Source organism: Phocoena sinus, chromosome 11 (assembly GCF_008692025.1).
Source record: "Phocoena sinus isolate mPhoSin1 chromosome 11, mPhoSin1.pri, whole genome shotgun sequence".
Classification (NCBI taxonomy): Eukaryota; Metazoa; Chordata; class Mammalia; order Artiodactyla; family Phocoenidae; genus Phocoena; species Phocoena sinus.
The window spans coordinates 77,945,280-77,967,483 of record NC_045773.1 but is presented as its reverse complement, the minus strand read 5'-3'; positions in this window follow the sequence as shown (position 1 = coordinate 77,967,483).

The window sequence follows — 22,204 nt, the reverse complement described above, 5'->3', positions numbered from 1 at the left end:
TTTGATAATATTACCAGTATAACAAAATCCACTTTTCTTTTCTCCCTTCCCCCAACTTTTTAAAATTTACTTTTAAATAAACCAACTTTGACACCTCAGAATAAGGAGGAGAGATTTTTTATGGCCACTGGGTCTTCTAATTGAATAACTATTTTGCTACTTTAGTCCAGGAAGTTGATCTAAGAACCTGAAATCTGTTGTTGTGACCATGAATGAGTTTTCACATGACTCGGGAGTGTAGGGGTTCAGGCCAGAGAACATGTGGCAAAGGAAAACAAGAGTGTAAACCTACAGGAGGTGATAAGTAAGCCCTGGACAGTAAAGATTTTTAACCAAATGGGGGAAAGTATAAGGTGCTAGCAGAGTGGAGGTTTTATGAACTGGAAGGTGGCCAAGAGAATGGACCCAGGAGAATGGAGGTAGAGTCTATGGACTCCTAAGAAGACAACCTCTATACAACTGGGGGAGATGCATCTATTCAGTGATTGCTTTTGAAGATGGAGGGGCATGAGTCCTTGAGAAGTCCATTGACTGTAGTGATTCTCAGTGGGGAGAATAAAAAACATGACGCTTTCAAAGGCGCACGTGCTTCTACCTGTTTCAGAGATTCTAATATTCTCTCTTCAGGGGAACGTGCCCCCACAAAGCAAAATTTCAGGTACTTTGTCTGATGGAGTCAGAATCACAGACTCTTCTGGTTAAAGAGTCAAGGAACCTGGGAGCTGAGGCCTTTGGGATAGTCAATGCCATGAGGTTCTAGTAAGGATTCCTTGTTCGTCAACATTCACAGCTACTCAGAGCCACAACCCCTGGCCTTTTATTCCATTCCTCTGTTGCTGGCAATGCCTGCCCTGCCTTCGCCCCGCTTCTTTACCCCTCCTATCTCTCTGCTCCACTCCACTCACTTTGTCTTCCTGAATTTAAGCCTTCTTTAGACAAGGCTCACAGATCACCTGCTCTCTAACTCTCCAGGTCTGAGCTAAAGGCTTTTATTCATGTTCGCCTAGCACCCCGGGTCTCTCTCTACACATATTTGCACCTTCTATAATGAATTGGTTTATTTACTTGCTTATGTTCCCGTTATGCTCTGAGTTTTATACAGAGTCCATGTTTTCTTTTGAAATCCTCCTTTTAATGCGAAAGAAACATCCACTCAATATTTGTTGAAATAAACTAATCTAAAATTCCAAAACAGGATTTTTTAAAGATTAATCAAAATGACAATTTTAAAAGACACCTCAAAGGAAAGGGAAGAGAGGGGTAAACTTCAGTTATTCCGTGATCTTAACGAGTAATGGCATCTACGGAATATCAGAACTATGAGATAGAAGTTATTGTCAAAGCTATGCTTAAAAATGGAAGCCAGCTGACTACCAAACAAAATATTCAGGTGACCATTAAAGGAAGTTTGCACAGATACTGCGGAACTGGAAATTCTGCCTTTGGACACATTCAATTTGGTATGAAATCATTGTTTAGACAGGTGCACTTTCTGCTATGCCTTGCATCATCCAAGCCACAACAACCCAAGGTGTGGGAAGATTTCTGGAGTCTCTGTGATCCTCTGTCTTTCCATATTCTTCCTGGCTATGCTAAGCCTAGATGACATGATTTACTCCACTCTGTGAATTGTGTTTGGGAAGATGTATTAGGTAAGCCTAGAACACAGAAAAAGAGGACAAAATAAAAGAGCTGATGTTCACAGAGTGCCTGTTATGTGCCAGAAATTTCCAAAAATTCTAAATACATTAACAAATATAGTCCTTACAACCACGGTCCACAATCAACATTTTCATCACTAGGTAAGGAGACTGATTCTCACTAAGGTAAAGTCCCTCTTCTAAAACCACACAGCAAGCGTAAAGCAGAGACAGAATTGGGATCAAGGGCTCCCTGACTCCACAATCCATGTGATCCCTGCATCCCACAGCCCACAGTCTCATCCATGGACAGCAAGGTTCACCACAGAGGACAGACACAGGGATCCCCTGCTATTAAGATGACTCATGAGAGAATATTTAGCTAGACGCACAAAAGGGGTTGTATAGCATGGTAGACATATTAATTAATCTGGGGAGATAAACCTAGGAAATTACACGTATAAATTTATTCATTCAACAAAATATGTATGTCCATATTGACCACCCTTCCTGAATCTTGTACAGGAGAAGAGGATTTCATCCCATTCACATTTAGTGAAATAACTAAATGAATAATTTATTCCTTCAATGTTATATTTCTTGTATACTGTGGTTGGTTATCATTTCCTGTTTTCCTTTTCTTAATATTTTTCTGCCTTAACTTCCTATTCATTCCCTTTGTCCCACTTAATAATTTGAAGTTCTATGCTTTTTAATGTGAATAGTTATTTTCTCATTCCTATTATGTTAAGCCTTTATTCCTCTATTATTAGATTTATTAGATTTGAATATGAGAGGTAGTCTTCCAACCCTTTCTCATTTCGATGCAGCTCAGCAAAATGAAATATAATTTTCAAAGTCATTTTTCTGTGTCCCATCTTTACTCCAAACTCTTGGATTCTGTTGAGATAAACTTTAGTTCCAGGCTATTAGCTATATTTTCTCCCATAACACAATGCCTCTTCTCTTTCAAAAATCATTATTTAGCAAATATATTATAAATTTGTTTTGACGTTAGCCTTTTATGTTAACTTATGTATTGCATCATTTGGTGCTTGTCAATAATTTCGCTTTTCTTCATTTTTACGCTGCTGTTATGAATCCATTTTGATTATTTAAAATATGTTTGTGAATTTTTCCTTAGATAAACAGTACCTTGTTTGCATTCCTCTCTTTTTCTTCTAAGTAGCTGCTGCTGGTCATGATCGTTGGGCTTCCAGAACTGTAGAGAAGTCTGATGCTAGTCTGATCCCTTTCTCTTTGTAAGTGAATTTTCTTTTTTGAGTGAGACTTTACGGTATGATCTTTTTATACTTAGAGTCAGCAATATTCTGGACGTGTGTCTTTTATTAATTCTGCCTGAGACTAAGTCAGCTCAGCCAATCTGCTCATTCTGTTGACCTTCCACTCACCATTTCTGTTTTCAATGGCATCTGTCTTCTTTTTCAACTCATCTTTTGGATTTTTAAAGTCATGGACCATGTTTCCTAAATTCAAAACTGAAGTCCCTTTTTGTGCTCTAATTTTACTCACTTGAGAGCTCTCTTGTTTTTTGATGAAATATCTCAATTGACATTTTCATTGTCTCTACTTCAGTGAGGGCAGTCTATTTCAGACAATTATCTAGGTCTTCCCTTCTCAGATCGCCAGAGCCCTTGAATTGTAACTTGCCTTTGCCCCATTATGGTATAAAAACCTTGGGCATCCAGTTAAATTACAAGGTCTTTTGAACAATGGAAAACCAGAAAATAGGGAAAGAATGACGTGTCCATCCTTACCAACCATCAGAGAACAAGTTGACAAACAGTTCACCCTCTGCAGAGGATTTCTGCTCCTGGACCTCCTAGGAACATGTGGCAGCCCTCTCCTAATTTCAGGGGCTTGGAGCTACTCAGTCTACCCTCATAATTGTCCCCCATACCCTCCAGGGTCAGCTGGACTGGGAGAGCCTTCCTAGTATGATAGAAATTTGGCCCATGCAATATTTGCCGAAGGGAATCGTGTCAGCTGACCACTCTGGCAGGTACAGAATTCTGGACATCAAGGACAAACATGACTTCCTTTCTACAACTGGTAACCTGGCTCCTTTCCCCACAGAACCAAATCCTGGACCTGCTCTTTCCTTAGAACTAAAATGTAAAACTTCTCCTGGGTCTACCAGCCTGCCTCCCCTGGTGGATATCTTCTGCTGCAGAGGAAGATAAGAGGGGATGAGGGTCAGGACCACATCCTCTAGTTACTCTCTTCCCAGAATTTCCTTGGAACATATTTACCGAAGACTCATTATTTGCTGCCAGTGGGATATCTTGAGACGGAACCATCAAAGACATTTATAGTTTGCTCATGGAACACAATATTTAATGTTTTTTTCTTTTAAAAAAGGTTGTTAAAATTGAAGTTAAAAGAACTGAATGGTTCTAGACAATCTCTGATTAGTAACACAGGGGCTACAAACATTTTTATTTCATGTATGAAAACTTCAGTAATGTGCAAAACTGGATTGACATTACACATTTAAGGGATATGGCAAGGGCATACATGAGGACATTTGAGAATGACTTTTGCTGCTTGGAAGGGCTTCAGAACTATTAAAGTAAATTCACTAGTACCTCCTGGATTCCCAAGAGAACTCATGATATAGGTATTCTTACCACTTCCACATCCCTGATGAATCTACAGTCCAATTTAGGTTAAATGACTTGCCCAATAAGTAAATAAACTGCTATACTTAAAACAGACAACCAACCTACTGTATAGCACAGGGAACTCAGCTCATTACTCTGTAATAACCTAAAAGGGGAAAGAATTCGAAAAGGAATAGATACATGTTTATGTATAACTGAATCACTTTGCTGTATACCTGAAACTAACACTACATTGTTAATCAACTATATGCCAATATAAAGATAAATAAATAAATAAATAAAAATTTAAAAGACTATATAGTGGAACCTAAGTCTTCTTATGCCAAAACCCAGCTCCAACATACCACAAAACTTCCTAACCATAGGAGCAAGATACCACTGAATAGTGATAGCATGGCAGCATGCCAGCTTTAATTTCCTAAAGCAATTGTTCAAGTTGTACAGTGTAACAAATTGATAAACATACTTTAGCAGAGTATGCTAAACAAGTACCTTATAGTTCAGGGATATATTTACAAGCAGATTCTTTTTCCTCTGAATAACCATGTTTTTACACAAAGTTATACATAAGTGAAGAAAACACAGTCACTTTCTAGCTCCCAAGATCCACTAGGGCAGAATGGGGAAGGACTGCTGCCGTGGAAAGGAATTGGAAATTACTGTCACTTGCTCTTCTGAGCAGGAAAGTGTCCCTGTGGGGGGCATAGAAGGATGTAGAGTTTCTCTGAAATCTTATGTGTCCTGAAGAACCGAATTTTTTCTTTTCCACCAGGGGAGGAACACCACTTTCATCGGCAGGTGTCAGCTGTGTAGTATTAGCACGCAGTCTGGGTAAGGGTCCTGCTGGCATTAGACCCTCTCTGTGTATTGGGCCAGCAGGCTGGAGTGCTGACACCTATGAAGAGTTGCCTGGCATTCAAAGCAGAGCTGCACAGACAGGAGTAATTCACCCGTACGCACAACTGACCGTATACGTACGCATAGCTAATCAATGCATACTTATAGCTAATCAGTCTTAAAGATGGTGTCATAATCATATTTCATCAATCTATATTATATTTAGGTCGAATAAGCTTAACCAGTTAAAGGGACAATCCCATTACCCAGGTCACAGTGCTATTTCACTGAGGGTCCCAGGTCCCCAAAAGAGCTTTGCTTCAGAGAGTTCTATCAACACAAGTACACATAAATACACACCTAGCCTTAGGTTCTGCACGACAGGGGTGTCAGCTATTGCACAGTTATTACTTCTCTTTTTAACTCCTATCTTGTTACTCCATCAGTCTCAACATTCCCTAGATACTTGCTTTCTTATTTGAATGCTTCATCTCTAGAAGCATATTAGTATTTGCACAACTTCAGATACCAAATTTATAGCAAACTATTTCTAATTTCAATTAAGTCTCAAAATATCCATACTCAGGGCTTCCCTGGTGGCGCAGTGGTTGAGAGTCCGCCTGCCGATGCAGGGGACACGGGTTCGTGCCCCGGTCCGGGAAGATCCCACGTGCCGCGGAGCGGCTGGGCCCGTGAGCCATGGCCACTGAGCCTGCGCGTCCGGAGCCTGTGCTCCACAACGGGAGAGGCCACAGCAATGAGAGGCCCGCGTACCAAAAAAAAAAAAAAAAAAAAATCCATACTCATAGTTGTAACTGCCTTAGCTTTTTAAACAAAAACTCCTTGCACACATGCTATTTTACATGAGTGTCTCATTTCTGAGGGAAGTTTTCTAAATTGCTCATAACACACAGGTACAGGGCCCCGAGAGCTGACAGGCTAAGATTAGGATGAGCTGGGCTGAACCGCTATCCCTCTAATTACATCGAACGGAACAATTGATTCTACATTTTATAATACACTGACCCTGAAGTAAGGAAGAGATTACAGCGGGGAAATGGAAGTGGTTACTCATATTTTGTTGGCGAAGCAATTTTTCTACTGACTTAACAAAAGGGCCTATAACCTACAGAAAAGGTATCCACAGAGTGGTCAAATTATTATGTATGTAGACCTTCTTTAGGCAGTTAAGTGATAAAAAGAAACTCTCCTAAGTGCTCTGCTTTAAAACCTCAAAAGCAAATACCTTATAAGGCCATTAAGCTGCAGTTCCTTACTTTTAGAAATGCTTTTATTGTCCAGTTTATCTTCATACATTATCTTTACACTTTTCTATGTACTGTTACTCCACCTCTTATGTAATGTTTTTCTGTTTTTTTCCCTATCAATTGATAAGCGATTTATAAAATGAGGAGAAAGTGGAAACTCAGTGCATGTGTTGGTCAGTATTCAAATGTGCGTATATATGCAGATAACATGTGCATCTGTATAAAAATAGAAATATATGTATAGTAATCAAATAGTCCTAAGTAAATGCTATTACGAGATTCTGAAGAAGAATGTTTTTCTCATACCTATCCTTACACTGATCTAGTATTTTATACTTTTCAAAGGCACTTCACATTTTTTGACATTGCACTAGTGAGGTAGAGCAGATGTAACCTTAATTTTAAAAGGCTCAGGCAGAGAGAGATCAAACTCAAAGCCCCAAAGTTAACGAACAAAACAGCACTTGAGTTCTTGTCTCTTAACCTCAACCTCCTTCTACAGAAAAACACTGAATAAAGAAACACACTTGAGGATGGGCTGGGGAAGATGGCGGAAGTGTAAGACGCGGAGATCACCTTCCTCCCCACAGATACACCAGAAATACATCTACACGTGGAACAACCCCTACAGAACACCTACTGAACGCTGGCGGAAGACCTCAGACCTCCCAAAAGGCAAGAAACCCCCCCACGTACCTGGGTAGGGCAAAAGAAAAAAGAATAAACAGAGACAAAAGGATAGGGACGGTACCTGAACCAGTGGGAGGGAGCTGTAAAGGAGAAAAAGTTTCCACACACTAGGAAGCCCCTTCGCGGGCGGAGACCGTGGGTGGCGCAGGGTGAAAGCTTCGGAGCCGCGGAGGAGAGCACACACAGCAACAGGGGTGTGGAGGGCAAAGTGGAGAGATTCCCGCACAGAGGATCGGTGCCGACCAGCACTCACCAGCCCGAGAGGCTTGTCTGCTCCCCCGCCGGGGCGGGCGGGGCTGGGAGCTTCGGCTCAGGCTTCGGTCGGAGCGCAGGGAGAGGACTGGGGTTCGCGGCGTGAACACAGCCTGCAGGGGGTTACTACACCACGGCTAGCCGGGAGGGAGTCCGGGGAAAAGTCTGGACCTGCCGAAGAGGCAAGAGACTTTTTCTTACCTCTTTGTTTCCTGGTGCGCGAGGAGAGGGGATTCAGAGCGCTGCTTAAAGGAGCTCCAGAGACGGGCGCAAACCGCGGCTAAAAGCGCAGACCTCAGAGACGGGAATGAGACGCTAAGGCTGCTGCTGCCGCCACCAAGAAGCCTGTGTGCGAGCACAGGTTACTATTCACACCCCGCTTCCGGGGAGCCTGTGCAGCCCGCCACTGCCAGGGTCTCGGGATCCAGGGACAACTTCCTCGGGAGGACGCACGGCGCACCTCAGGCTCGTGCAACGTCACGCCGGCCTCTGCCGCCGCAGGCCCGCCCCGCACTCCGTGCCCCTCCCTCCCCCCCCCCCCCCCCACCCCGGGCCTGAGCCAGCGACCTACATGCAGAGGCGGGGCCAAATCCAAAACTGAGCCCCTGGGAGCTGTGAGAACAAAGAAGAGAAAGGGAAATCTCTCCCAGCTGCCGCAGAAGCAGCGGATTAAAGCTCCACAATCAACTTGATATACCCTGCATCTGTGGAATACCTGAAGAGACAACGAATCATCCCAAATTAAGGAGCGGTGTGGATGAAAGGCTCTTGGTACTGCAGCCAGGAGTCACTGCTGTGCTTCTGAGGTGGGAGAGCCAACTTCAGGACACTGGTCCACAAGAGACCTCCCAGCTCCACATAATATCAAACGGCGAAAATCTCCCAGAGATCTCCATCTCAACACCAGCACCCAGCTTCACTCAACGACCAGCAAGCTACAGTGCTGGACATCCTATCCCAAGCAACTAGCAAGATAGGAACACAACCCTACCCATTAGCAGAAAGGCTGCCTAAAATCATAATAAGTCCACAGACACCCCAACACACACCACCAGACGTGGACCTGCCCACCAGAAAGACAAGATCCAGCCTCATCCACCAGAACACAGGCACTAGTCCCCTCCACCAGGAAGCCTACACAACCCACTGAACCAACCTTAGCCACTGGGGACAGACACCAAAAACAACAGGAACTACGAACCTGCAGCCTGCGAAAAGGAGACCCCAAACACAGTAAGATAAGCAAAATGAGAAGACAGAAAAACACACAGCAGATAAAGGAGCAAGATAAAAACCCACCTGACCTAACAAATGAAGAGGAAATAGGCAGTCTACCTGAAAAATAATTCAGAATAATGATAGTAGAGATGATCCAGAATCTTGGAACTAGAATAGACAAAATGCAAGAAGCATTTAACAAGGACCTAGAAGAGCTAAAGATGAAACAAACAATGATGAACAACACAATAAATGACATTAAAAATACTCTAGATGGGATCAATAGCAGAATAACTGAGGCAGTAGAACGGATAAGTGACCTGGAAGATAAAATAGTGGAAATAACTACTGCAGAGCAGAATAAAGAAAAAAGGATGAAAAGAACTGAGGACAGTCTCAGAGACCTCTGGGACAAAATTAAAAGCACCAACATTCGAATTATAGGGGTTCCAGAAGAAGAGAAAAAGAAAGGGACTGAGAAAATATTTGAAGAGATTATAGTTGAAAACTTCCCTAATATGGGAAAGGAAATAGTTAATCAGGTCCAGGAAGCACAGAGAGTCCCATACAGGATAAATCCAAGGAGAAATACGCCAAGACACATATTAAGCAAATTGTCAAAAATTAAATACAAAGAAAACATATTAAAAGCAGCAAGGGAAAAACAACAAATCACACAAGGGAATCCCCATAAGGTTAACAGCTGATCTTTCAGCAGAAAGTCTGCAGCCAGAAGGGACTGGCAGGACATACTGAAAGTGATGAAGGAGAAAAACCTGCAACCAAGATTACTCTACCCAGCAAGGATCTCATTCAGATTTGAGGGAGAAATTAAAACCTTTACAGACAAGCAAAAGCTGAGAGAGTTCAGCACCACTAAACCAGCATTACAACAAATGCTAAAGGAACTTCTCTAGGCAAGAAACACAAGAGAAGGAAAAGACCTACAATAACGAACCCAAAACAATTAAGAAAACGGGAATAGGAACATACATATCGATAATTACCTTCAATGTAAATGGACTAAGTGCTCCCACCAAAAGACACAGATTGGCTGAATGGATACAAAAACAAGAACCATATATTTGCTGTCTACAAGAGACCCACTTCAAACCTAGAGACACATACAGACTGAAAGTAAGGGGATGGAAAAAGATATTTCATGCAAATGGAAACCAAAAGAAAGCTGGAGTAGCAATTCTCATATCAGACAAAATAGACTTTAAAATAAAGACTACTAGAAGAGACAAAGAAGGACACTACATAATGATCAAGGGATCGATCCAAGAAGAAGATAGAACAATTGTAAATATTTATGCACCCAACATGGGAGCACCTCAATACATAAGGCAAATACTAACAGCCATAAAAGGGGAAATCGACAGTAACACATTCATAGTAGGGGACTTTAACACCCCACTTTCACCAATGGACAGATCATCAAAAATGAAAATAAATAAGGAAACACAAGCTTTAAATGATACATTAAACAAGATGGACTTAATTGATATTTATAGGACACTCCATCCAAAAACAACAGAATACACATTTTTCTCAAGTGCTCATGGAACATTCTCCAGGATAGATCATATCTTGGGTCACAAATCAAGCCTTGGTAAATGTAAGAAAATTGAAATTGTATCAAGTGTCTTTTCTGACCACAACACTATGAGACTAGATATCAATTACAGGAAAAGATCTGTAAAAAATACAAACACATGGAGGCTAAACTATACACTACTTAATAATGAGGTGATCACTGAACACATCAAAGAGGAAATCAAAAAATTCCTAGAAACAAATGACAATGGAGACATCATGACACAAAATCTATGGGATGCAGCAAAAGCAGTTCTAAGAGGGAAGTTTATAGCAATACAATCCAACCTTAAGAAACAGGAAACATCTCGAATAAACAACCTAACCTTGCACCTAAAGCAATTAGAGAAAGAAGAACAAAAAACCCCAAAGTTAGCAGAAGGAAAGAAATCATAAAAATCAGATCAGAAATAAATGAAAAAGAAATGAAGGAAACGATAGCAAAGATCAATAAAACTAAAAGCAGGTTCTTTGAGAAGATAAACAAAATTGATAAGCCATTAGCCAGACTCATCAAGAGAAAAAGGGAGAAGACTCAAATCAATAGAATTAGAAATGAGAAAGGAGAAGTAACAACTGACACTGCAGAAATAAAAAAGATCATGAGAGATTACTACAAGCAACTCTATGCCAATAAAATGGACAACCTGGAAGAAATGGACAAATTCTTAGAAATGCACAACCTGCCGAGACTGAATCAGGAAGAAATAAAAAATATTAACAGACCAATCACAAGCACTGAAATTGAAACTGTGATTAAAAATCTTCCAACAAACAAAAGCCCAGGACCAGATGGCTTTACAGGCGAATTCTATCAAACATTTAGAAGAGCTAACACCTATCCTTCTCAAACTCTTCCAGAATATAGCAGAGGGAGGAACACTCCCCAACTCATTCTATAAGGCCACCATCACCCTCATACCGAAACCAGATAAGGATGTCAAAGAGAAAGTAAACTACAGGCCAATATCACTGATGAACATAGATGCAAAAATCCTCAACAAAATACGAGCAAAAAGAATCCAACAGCACATTAAACGGATCATACACCATGATCAAGTGGGGTTTATTCCAGGAATGCAAGAATTCTTCAATATATGGAAATCAATCAACGTGATACGCCATATTAACAAATTGAAAGAGAAAAACCATATGATCATCTCAATAGATGCAGAGTAAGCTTTCAACAAAATTCAACACCCATTTATGATAAAAACCCTGCAGAAAGTAGGCATAGAGGGAACTTTCCTCAACATAACAAAGGCCATATATGACAAACCCACAGCAAACATCGTCCTCAATGGTGAAAAAATGAAAGCATTTCCACTAAGATGAGGAAGAAGACAAGGTTGCCCACTCTCACCACTATTATTCAACATAGTTTTGGAAGTTTTAGCCACGGCAATCAGAGAAGAAAAGGAAGTAAAAGGAATCCAAATTGGAAAAGAAGAAGTAAAGCTGTCACTGTTTGCAGATGACATGATACTATATATAGAGAATCCTAAAGATGCTACCAGAAAACTACTAGAGCTAATCAATGAATGTGGTAAAGTAGCAGGATACAAAACTAATGCACAGAAATCTCTGGCATTCCTATACACTAATGATGAAAAATCTGAAAGTGAAATCAAGAAAACACTCCCATTTACCATTGCAACAAAAAGAATAAAATATCTAGGAATAAACCTACATAAGAAGACAAAAGACCTGTATGCAGAAAATTACAAGACACTGATGAAAGAAATTAAAGATGATACAAATTGATGGAGAGATATACCATGTTCTTGGATTGGAAGAATCAACATGGTGAAAATGACTCTACTACCCAAAGCAATCTACAGATTCAATGCAATCCCTATCAAACTACCACTGGCATTTTTTACAGAACTAGAACAAAAAATTTCGCAATTTGTATGGAAACACAAAAGGCCCCGAATAGCCAAAGCAATCTTGAGAACGAACAATGGAGCTGGAGGAATCAGGCTCCCTGACTTCAGACTATACTACAAAGCTACAGTAATCAAGACAGTATGATACTGGCACAAAAACAGAAAGATAGATCAATGGAACAGGATAGAAAGCCCAGAGATAAACCCACGCACATATGGTCACCTTATCTTTGATAAAGGAGGCAGGAATGTACAGTGGAGAAAGGACAGCCTCTTCAATAAGTGGTGCTGGGAAAACTGGACAGGTACATATAAAAGTATGAGATTAGATCACTCCCTAATACCATACACAAAAATAAGCTCAAAATGGATTAAAGGCCTAAATGTAAGGCCAGAAAGTATCAAACTCTTAGAGGAAAACATAGGCAGAACACTCTATGACATAAATCACAGCAAGATCCTTTTTGACCCACCTCCTAGGGAAATGGAAATAAAAACAAAAATAAACAAATGGGACCTAATGAAACTTCAAAGCTTTTGCACAGCAAAGGAAACCATAAACAAGACCAAAAGACAACCCTCAGAATGGGAGAAAACATTTACAAATGAAGCAACTGACAAAGGATTAATCTCCAAAATTTATAAGCAGCTCATGCAGCTCAATAACAAAAAAACAAACAACCCAATCGAAAAATGGGCAGAAGACCTAAATAGGCATTTCTCCAGAGAAGATATACAGTGTGCCAACAAACACATGAAAGGATGCTCAACATCATTAATCATTAGAGAAATGCAAATCAAAACTACAATGAGATATCATCTCACACCAGTCAGAATGGCCATCATCAAAATATCTAGAAACAATAAATGCTGGAGAGGGTGTGGAGAAAAGGGAACCCTCTTGCACTGTTGGTGGGAATGTAAATTGATACAGCCACTGTGGAGAACAGTATGGAGGTTCCTTAAAAAACTACAAATAGGTCTACCATATGACCCAGCAATCCCACTACTGGGCATATACCCTGAGAAAAGCATAATTCAAAAGGAGTCATATACCAAAATGTTCATTGCAGCTCTATTTACAATAGCCCGGAGGTGGAAACAACCTAAGTGTCCATCGTAGGATGAATGGATAAAGAAGATGTGGCACATATATACAATGGAATATTAGTCATAAAAAGAAACGAAATTGAGCTATTTGTAATGAGGTGGATAGACCTAGAGTCTGTCATACAGAGTGAAGTAAGTCAGAAAGAGAAAGACAAATACCATATGCTAACACATATATATGGAATTTAAGGGAAAAAAATGTCATGAAGAACCTAGGGGTAAAACAGAAATAAAGACACAGACCTACTAGAGAACGGACTTGAGGATATGGGGAGGGGGAAGGGTAAGCTGTGACAAAGCGAGAGAGAGGCATGGACATATATACACTACCAAAGTTAAGGTAGATAGCTAGTGGGAAGCAGGTGCATAGCACAGGGAGATCAGCTTGGTGCTTTGTGACCACCTGGAGGGGTGGGATAGGGAGGGTGGGAGGGAGGGAGACGCAAGAGGGAAGAGATATGGGAACATATGTATATGTATAACTGATTCGCTTGTTATAAAGCTGAAACTAACACACCATTGTAAAGCAATTATACTCCAATAAAGATGTTTAAAAAAAAAGAAACACACTTGTAGTCATAAATTACTAGAGGCCATGCTTCCCTTACAGACAGGGCTGCTCAAAAGTAAACTTAGGGCTTCCCTGGTGGTGCAGTGATTGAGAGTCCACCTGCCGATGTAGGGGACACGGGTTCGTGCCCCAGTCCGGGAGGATCCCACATGCCGCAGAGCGGCTGGGCCCGTGAACCATGGCCACTGAGCCTGCGCGTCCGGAGCCTGTGCTCCGCAACGGGAGAGGCCACAACAGTGAGAGGCGCGTGTACCGCAAAAATAAATAAATAAATAAATAAACTTAGAGCACAGGGAAGTATACTCAATATTTCGTAATAACTTATAAGGGAAAAGAATCTGAATATATGTGTGTGTGCGTGTGTGTGTGTGTGTATAACTGAATCACTGTGCTGTACACCTGAAACTAATATGACATTGTAAATCAACTATACTCCAAATAATTAAATAAATAACTAAACTGGGAAAACAGGAAAAGAGGTTCAGCTGTTCTTTTAGGATCGTCCTCATGTCTGGTTACATCCCTGGGTCTTTTATGGATTTGTTTCCTTTTTATTTTCTGATCCTCCCATGACAAGCCCCCATACCCCGGCCACTCTCCTTGTTCCTTGGTCTGAGACTTCATCCTATCCCAGCCTCAGCTCCCTAAACAGATTCTCCTTGCCTCCATCAAGAGAGCTTCAAGCCCCCAGGCAAAGACTCTGTCCTGCTCTCAAGATCCAGCCATTGAGGCACCGTTCATGACCCTGAAAAGCACAGTTCATATTTACTTACAGACCACTGGTCCATCTTTCCCTCCCTGGTAACTTAATGTGCATTTTAGTGAGGGTTCTTCTGGAGATAATGCCTCTGCTTTTGCAAATTCCCTAAGGTAAGAATTCCAGTAGTATGATAAAGAAGCACCACCGCGGAGCAGCAGGCCCAGTGTCAGTCAAATGATTCCCTTGCATTCCAAATTGCCTCTCGCTCCGCAGAGAGGCAGAGAGGGGTCTGCCTCAGTGCAGGTACCTAGGAAGATGCTATGAACATGACCTGCTAGGAATGGGAGAGAAAAGATGCTCTTTCTCTCTCTACCAGCGTTGCTGGTGAGGTTAGAGCTTTTGTAGCTTGTCCCTTGGCCCCCCAGACCCTTTCAACACGAGTGGGGTAAATAACCACGTACCACAGCCCCGCTGCTTCAGAGTGCTGCCTTACCTCTATGTGCCATTACCAATAGCAATCATATATATCTCGAAGCAAAGAAGAGGACTTAACGTGGGACAGGCTTAACATGTCACTTTACAGAAATCTTTTCTATATTGATAAGTGATTTTCAATACATAAATATAAAAACTGATTGGGAAGCTGATCAAGTTCAATTACCATAAAAATATGGATTAAGTGAACATGAAGACATTTACCTCATGCAATTACTCAATAACTATTCATATTTTGAGGGCTTTTTATATGCCCAAGGCTTATTTACCTAATCTCAAAACAGCAGATATATGAGATTCCTAACTTTAGACAACATGAAAAAAAGTAAATACACGAATCTCAAGAAATGATTTAGTCTGAAAATCTGATAGATGTAGTATATATTTTACCTGTGTTAATTGACTGATCCTAAATCTACTAAGTTTAATACATATTTTCACCTGTATTGTTTGACAGATCACCTGTATCGGTTGATAGATTGCCATTTTTTAAGAACAGGTATACCAGGGAATAGCCCTAACCTTTGATGTTCTTAGCCTACAGGACAAGCCAAGTCCTACTGTACAAAGTTCCTGAGGCATCTCTCTCCAAAACACAGCAGAGGTCAAGGTCAGCCTTGAGCTAATCATGGCTGCTCATATATTCTTCCTAAAAAGTGTTCTGTGTTTTGCCCTCATTTTGGTATCTTAATAGCCCTAAAGTCTAGCCGTGGTTCTGAGCTCTGATCAGGAAATGCAAGGTGTTCAGAAACAAAGTGAAGAAAGACACTATATCCACCCACAGAGGTGATAAGTCATCAGCTATCTTTTCAAGTTCACTAGAAATTCTAATCAGTGCATGTAAATCATTAGGGACCGGTATGCTTATTGTAGGGTTACTTCACAATTTACTCTCCTTCTCGTCACACAAATATGCTAGCCTTTACGGTCAAAAAGACCTGAGTTTGTGCCTCAACAAAGTCATTTATTGGATATAGAACCTTGGAAAGGTCATGTAATCTCCATAAACCTTAGTTTCCTTATATGTAAAATGAGGATAATAATAAAAGTTACCTTGCAGACAGAGGATTAAATAAGCATGCTTATTACAGTGTCTGGACAAATACAAATGTTAGCTTTTATAATTATTCAACAGTCAAATTATCCAAACCCTACTCAGCTTCTCTATAGGGGTAGAACTTCCATCTTTCTTGGTGGTAGCAGTATAATCCTCTTCTAAGATTTTTTGCAAAAGTGGACTTTAATATGTAAGCTCATATTATTTACAGATTTCAACTAGAATATTCTTCCTTCCTTTTCACTCAGCCCACTTTTTTGCTTGCATACTAGGTTCCGAAATTCTGTCCTTTGGGGTTGAATTTTTCCATGCATGATCTCAGACAAAAGGTGATTTTTTTTTTAATAATGTCGAATCAAATTCACTCTGTCTACTTTTGAATTAGAAGCAGATGAAAGTAACTTATTTTATTTTTCTGCCTGAAAGAAACGTAAGGCTGTTTCTGTGCTCAGATAATTCACTAATAGCTAAAAGTAGCCAAGAATCTCATCTTCACTCAGGAAGTCTCCTGGCTAATTATGAAAATATTAATTAAGTTAGGGGCAATTGAGAAAAGTTACTTTTGAACCTGCTCAACGTGAGCTGGTATTAAATTACTACTGTATTTGTGTGGCATTAGGTTTCAGAAACATCTGGGAACAGATTCCCACGAAACATAACTATGGGTTTATGATCTTTTTTCTCTAGGAAAAGGGATAGGTATTCCACTGTCAGTCAGCACACATGACCTTTGGAAATTATTCAAAAGTTTAGTATGTCCAAAGCCATTCAAAAATATGTCCCAACTCGGAATATATTAGGTATTGGTTTGGGGTTCTGAACATGGTCCATTTGTCCCTCCAGATGCACTGTCTACTATTCCCATCCTGCTCTGTATCCAGGGAGGCTGCCCCTTATTAACAGCATCCATGGGTTCATTTGCCCTATGGCTTCTCGCTGTTTTCAGCCAATGGGGAGCATAGCTACGAGCTTAGAGAGTGAGAGAAGGGTGAATTTGAGATGTATTCCCTGCTCCCCTCATGCTAGGTTGCAGTGGGTTGGCTGCATCTCTCTACCAACAGCCCCTGTCCTGCTCCTGTTTCCACGTAGCTACTCTACATGGTCCTGGGCAGTCTCTCCCCCACCTCATCCTTTGCCCTTTTAGGCCTTGGGATGTTAATGACTTCCCAATGTGACTAGCTCTGGGGTATGGCACACCCCTTAAACTCCACCCAGGCTGTTAAATGAGTCTCTGTATAAAACTTTGTGAAATTATCCATTCTGAGTGTGCCACAACATGCTTAGTGTTAAAAAAGCTTTGAAGCCTATTCAGATTCTGTTCCATCTGCCAAGCATCCCATTCCCTGTCTCACCTGCCTGGAGATCATCCATTCATCCCTTGAGACATAACATCAAAGACAGCTCTTCTGCGAAGCCTTCCCTCTGGTTTTCTAGTCAGTGAGTGCTGCTCTCCCCTGGGCTAAAGTCTTGAGCCAGGTTGCATGTGTTCAAATCCTGGCTCCACCATTCACTCGTTGTATGACCGGACATAAAATGTGTTGCTTAACTTTCCTGGGGCCTCAAATTTCTCCTTGTAAGGTAGAAACAATAACAAAACAATAACGAAACTCCCTCATAGAATTATCGTGCGAGTGACATTTGTCCATACTTTTCATGTGCTCAGAACACTGCTTGAAACATTTGAATCAATAAACATTATTATTGCAGTCATTGTTAATCTACATCCTTAGGCTCTCTGTGCTCTGCATCTTGGTCTCCCTGGCCTTGGCCTAGCACTAGTGGGTTTTCAATAACTGTTTACTAAATCTTGGAAATGAGTCTTGTGGCAAATATTCTCTTCTCTGGAACGCTTTTCATTTCTAAGGGGACACTCACTGAAACCTGTGTGAGGTGCAGAATTCCATTCTGACTTTTTTATGGAGCTGCATTTGAAGAAACATGAAGAGCTCAGACACTGGGATTATATATACTTTGGATTCTCTTGGAAACTCTTTCAGGTTAAATAGTTACAACAAGCTAAAGAACACTGAAAAAATGCTTCCAGGATTTCCAGTACACTGTGCTTTAGAAATACAGAATTGAAGCGAATCCAGCATATACAATACTTCTAAGTAACAAACATAGATGAGAATTGGAGAGGATGCCTACCAAAGGCTGTTGGTTTTCCAGAAGCCAAAATTTCAAGAAAATGACTGGTAACCTACTCAATCTGATGTTTTATTTTTTAATATCACAAAAAGCCATTGTCTGAAATGATAAAAGCTGAGAGCTACATCTACTCCTTGGAGGTTACTGCTGGTCGTGAGCTAGTTTAACAGATAAAACCTGTTCATAGGAAACGAGTTTGCTGGGCAAGACAACAAACTGATTATTGAGGTGAAAATGAAATGTTCATGTAAGTGAACTATGCACATAAGTTGAAACCAAGTGAGATTCTAAAAATCTATTCTAGAGACTATACTTCATTTCTGGAAGAGTACATGCCCAAACCAACTTTCTGAGGCCTTTTGTATCATGTCTCAACACATCTACCACAACAGCTCTGGTTGTCCAGCCTTTCCTGTGAAAGAAAAATGTTAAATTAGAAAGAGAAAGAAGCAATAGAAGTTAATGAATTATATACTGTTTGCCTGCTATTCATGAGGTGATTCACTAGGAACCTGATACTCATTATTTCATTCATTAATTTTGATCACATTAGCAATAATCTTACAAGCTTCCTTGTTATTATTCTCATGACACACATGAAGAAACTGAAGCCCAGGGATAAGTCATTTACTCTAGGCCACCCAACTAATAATAAATTCTGCTTTATTTTTTCACCTTTTATATTATTTTTTATTTAATCAGACGTTTTCAACCACAGGCAGTACTTCTTCTGCTGTCCCCAAGGAGCATTTGGAAATGTGTGGAACATTTTTGTTTGTCACACTTTTGTCTGAGTTTTTCCGGTTTTTAGTGTGTGGTCAGGGATGCCACACATCTTGCAGAGCCTGGACAGCCCTGCACGGAGAAATTAGCTTTCCCCAAGTACCTACATACACCAGTTGAAAAATACTAGATCTAAATCTAGAGGTTGGATGATTTCTGCCTATTAACTAACTATTAATTAAAGAATAGTTCATTTGTCTGAGTTTTTGTGGCCTCTCCCGCTGCAGAGCACAGGCTCCAGATGCACAGGCCCAACGGCCATAGTTCACGGACCCAGCTGCTCCGCGGCATGTGGGATCCTCCCGGACCGGTGCACGAACCCGTGTCCCCTGCATCGGCAGGCGGACTCTCAACCACTGCGCCACCAGTAAATTTATTTGTTTTTATTTTTGGCTGTGTTGGGTCTTCGTTGCTGCACACAGGCTTTCTCTAGTTGCGGCGAGTGGGGCTACTCTTCATTGCGGTGCGCGGGCTTCTCATTGTCGTGGCTTCTCTAGTTGCAGAGCATGGGCTCTAGAGTGCAGACTCAGTAGTTGTGGCGCACGGGCTTAGATGTTCCGCGGCATGTGGGATCTTCCCGGATCAGGGATCGAACCTGTGTCCCCTGCATTGGCAGGTGGATTATTAACCACTGTGCCCGTATGAGTTTTATTTTAATCAAATACACCTATCCCAGCCATTATGAATATCTGGATCCAGATGCAGTAACTGAATATTACTCCATCTCAAAGTACAAATATTTGGCCAACTAGGCAGCCTGTGCTTACTGATTTTAGATCAAAGTCTGACTTTCTTTGAATTGTTCTAATCAATTGAAAACAAGAAAATCTCATAAAACCTTACATTTGCAGTCACTGTTAGAACTATCCCAAATGAGCCTGGGGAGACTGATAAGTTAACACGTTTTCTAACTCTTTAAAACCCTGTCACATTTAAATGCAAACAAATGGTAAATTATCTTGCATAGCAACTACAGTTGGAGGTTTCAGCAAATACACCAGAACCTTCACATCAGAAAATGCCACCCTCCAAAGGCTCCCCTCTGAAGTTGATACATGCAACCCAGTAATGTACCCCTATTATTCCAAATAGATTTTTCATTCCTCTCTGCAAATGTTCTCAGAGCCTATGGACATTCTTTCAAATATCTTCCACTGTACTCTCTATGAGGAGCTGTCTGGAGTCAACTCTTATAGTCCAGTTGATTTGATTAAATTAGACAAAAATATATTGCTTATATTATATGACAGGATAGAGATGAACAAGGCAGAAATCTGCAAAAAAGCGTGTAATCCTCTGGCTAGCAATTTTCTTTGTTACAATTTAGGCACCACTGTAATTCTTAAACAGCCCCGTGTGCCTAAAAAACCGAAACTGAAGACTCCTTCCAAAATGGAACTCAAAAAAAAAAAAAAAAAATGTGCCAGATTTCATGAGACTGGAGAGAGGATGCTATTTATTTAAATCTCTACCTTCTGGAATATCTTTTAGAAATCAATTTTATTATGTTATAGTCACACTTTGTATTTGTATCCATACAATTTGCTTCTTATTTTGGAGTACACATTTTATTCCTGAACCACCCTGCAGAACAAAGTGGTCCCCTCATGAGTTCAGATGAAATAACGTGAACATCGGTGGAGGCATCAAGAACTTGGCGGACTTAGAGATGCGGGGCCGTCGAGTTGAACACTGCCTGGGACTCCAATCTAGAACAGGAAAACTGAGGCCACAGATGATATAGCGTCTCTTTAGTTCACCAACCTGTCATGATCCTCTGTATGAACTTACACTACCAAATAGGGGGAAATACCTCTTAAATGTCTCCAGTGAGACCAGAGAAAAGGTGAGGGAAAGGTGAGGGAAAAGGAGGCAACAAGCCTGTATTCTGGGCTACTCTGTAAACTCCCAGTGGCATAGTTTTGGGCAAATCATTTAATATCTCTGAGCCTAAGAATCCTCATTTGTAAGATAAAGACATTCAGCTAGGTAATACCTATTATTCTTTTCACTTACGTATTGTATTGTTTGAAGGACTCAGAAGAAAAATGATTTCATATAAAAGAAACAAAAGCTAAGAAATGCAGCAGCCTGACTGAAAGAAGCTGGATTGGAGATGCCTTTCAGCTTTAGGAGTCTCAATTCCAAACAGAAATTGATTCATGACATCATAACCTTTACAAATGTGGCCACTCTCTCCTCTTCCCGTATTTTATTTCCACTTCGCTGCTCGCCTTCCAAACAAACTTTGCTATTCATTACAACAGGGGACAGAACTACCCTCAAATTGGGAATTCCCTGGTGGGCCAGTGGTTAGGACTCCTCGTTTCCACTGCAGGAGGCACGGGTTCGATCCCTGATCTGGGAAGATCCCACATGTCGTCACATGGCGCGGCCAAAAAAAAAAAAAAAAGACACCCCAAAAGAACAAATCAACCCAGTTTTATACATTTCCTTCAAAGTTTCCACTTAAGGAGATTCCTTGAATTAAATTAGAAATAAATTCCAGGATTAAATTCCAGAATTCCCCAAACATTCAACCAGGTGGTCCTTCCTTCTGTCTAACGTGTTTGTCCTGTGCCATGATTTTAAGCCCTTTTCCTTGTGTTCTCTGACTCAGTCTAAATAGAAACACCATCAATGTCTCAGCCTTCCTCTCACAGAGAGTTTATGATTCGTTCTATAGATAAGATTGTCCTTGGGAGGAAACCAGAGGTCACTCTTGCTGTCAAACAAAATCTTTGTCAATATTGAAATGAGAACTAATTCGACTTAATCTAAGTTGACAGAGATAAAAAGGGCTCAGTACTGGAATAAATTCACCAATGACATCGGAGTTGGGAGACTACTATAACAAAAATACATCCTCAATCTGAATGTAGTTTTAAAGAATTTGGTCACTCTTTAGAGTACCATAAAAGAAGTAACAATAGTAAGAACGGTAGGCAGTTGTTTTCTGTTTATGACTGGAAAGAGTACCATTTCTTCAAATGACGACATTTTATAATCAATTCCTGTTCTGGATGAAAGACACTTTTCTGTTTGGGGATTAGCAGAAGTGCACTTAAAGGACCTAACCATTAAAAAAAATAACCAAATTGTTGCATCAGTTTATAAATAATTCTATAGAGTTTATTTTATGTGGTCCTTTTCCAGAACAAAGGCAACAACATCCCCTCACTCCATCGTGGGTGGCTTATTATATTGTTGGCTTGGTTCCATACTGTAAGTAAGGAATTGCTGTTTAATGATAATTGACATTGTTATGGCAAATGTTTTGATTAGTATCATAATCAAGATCT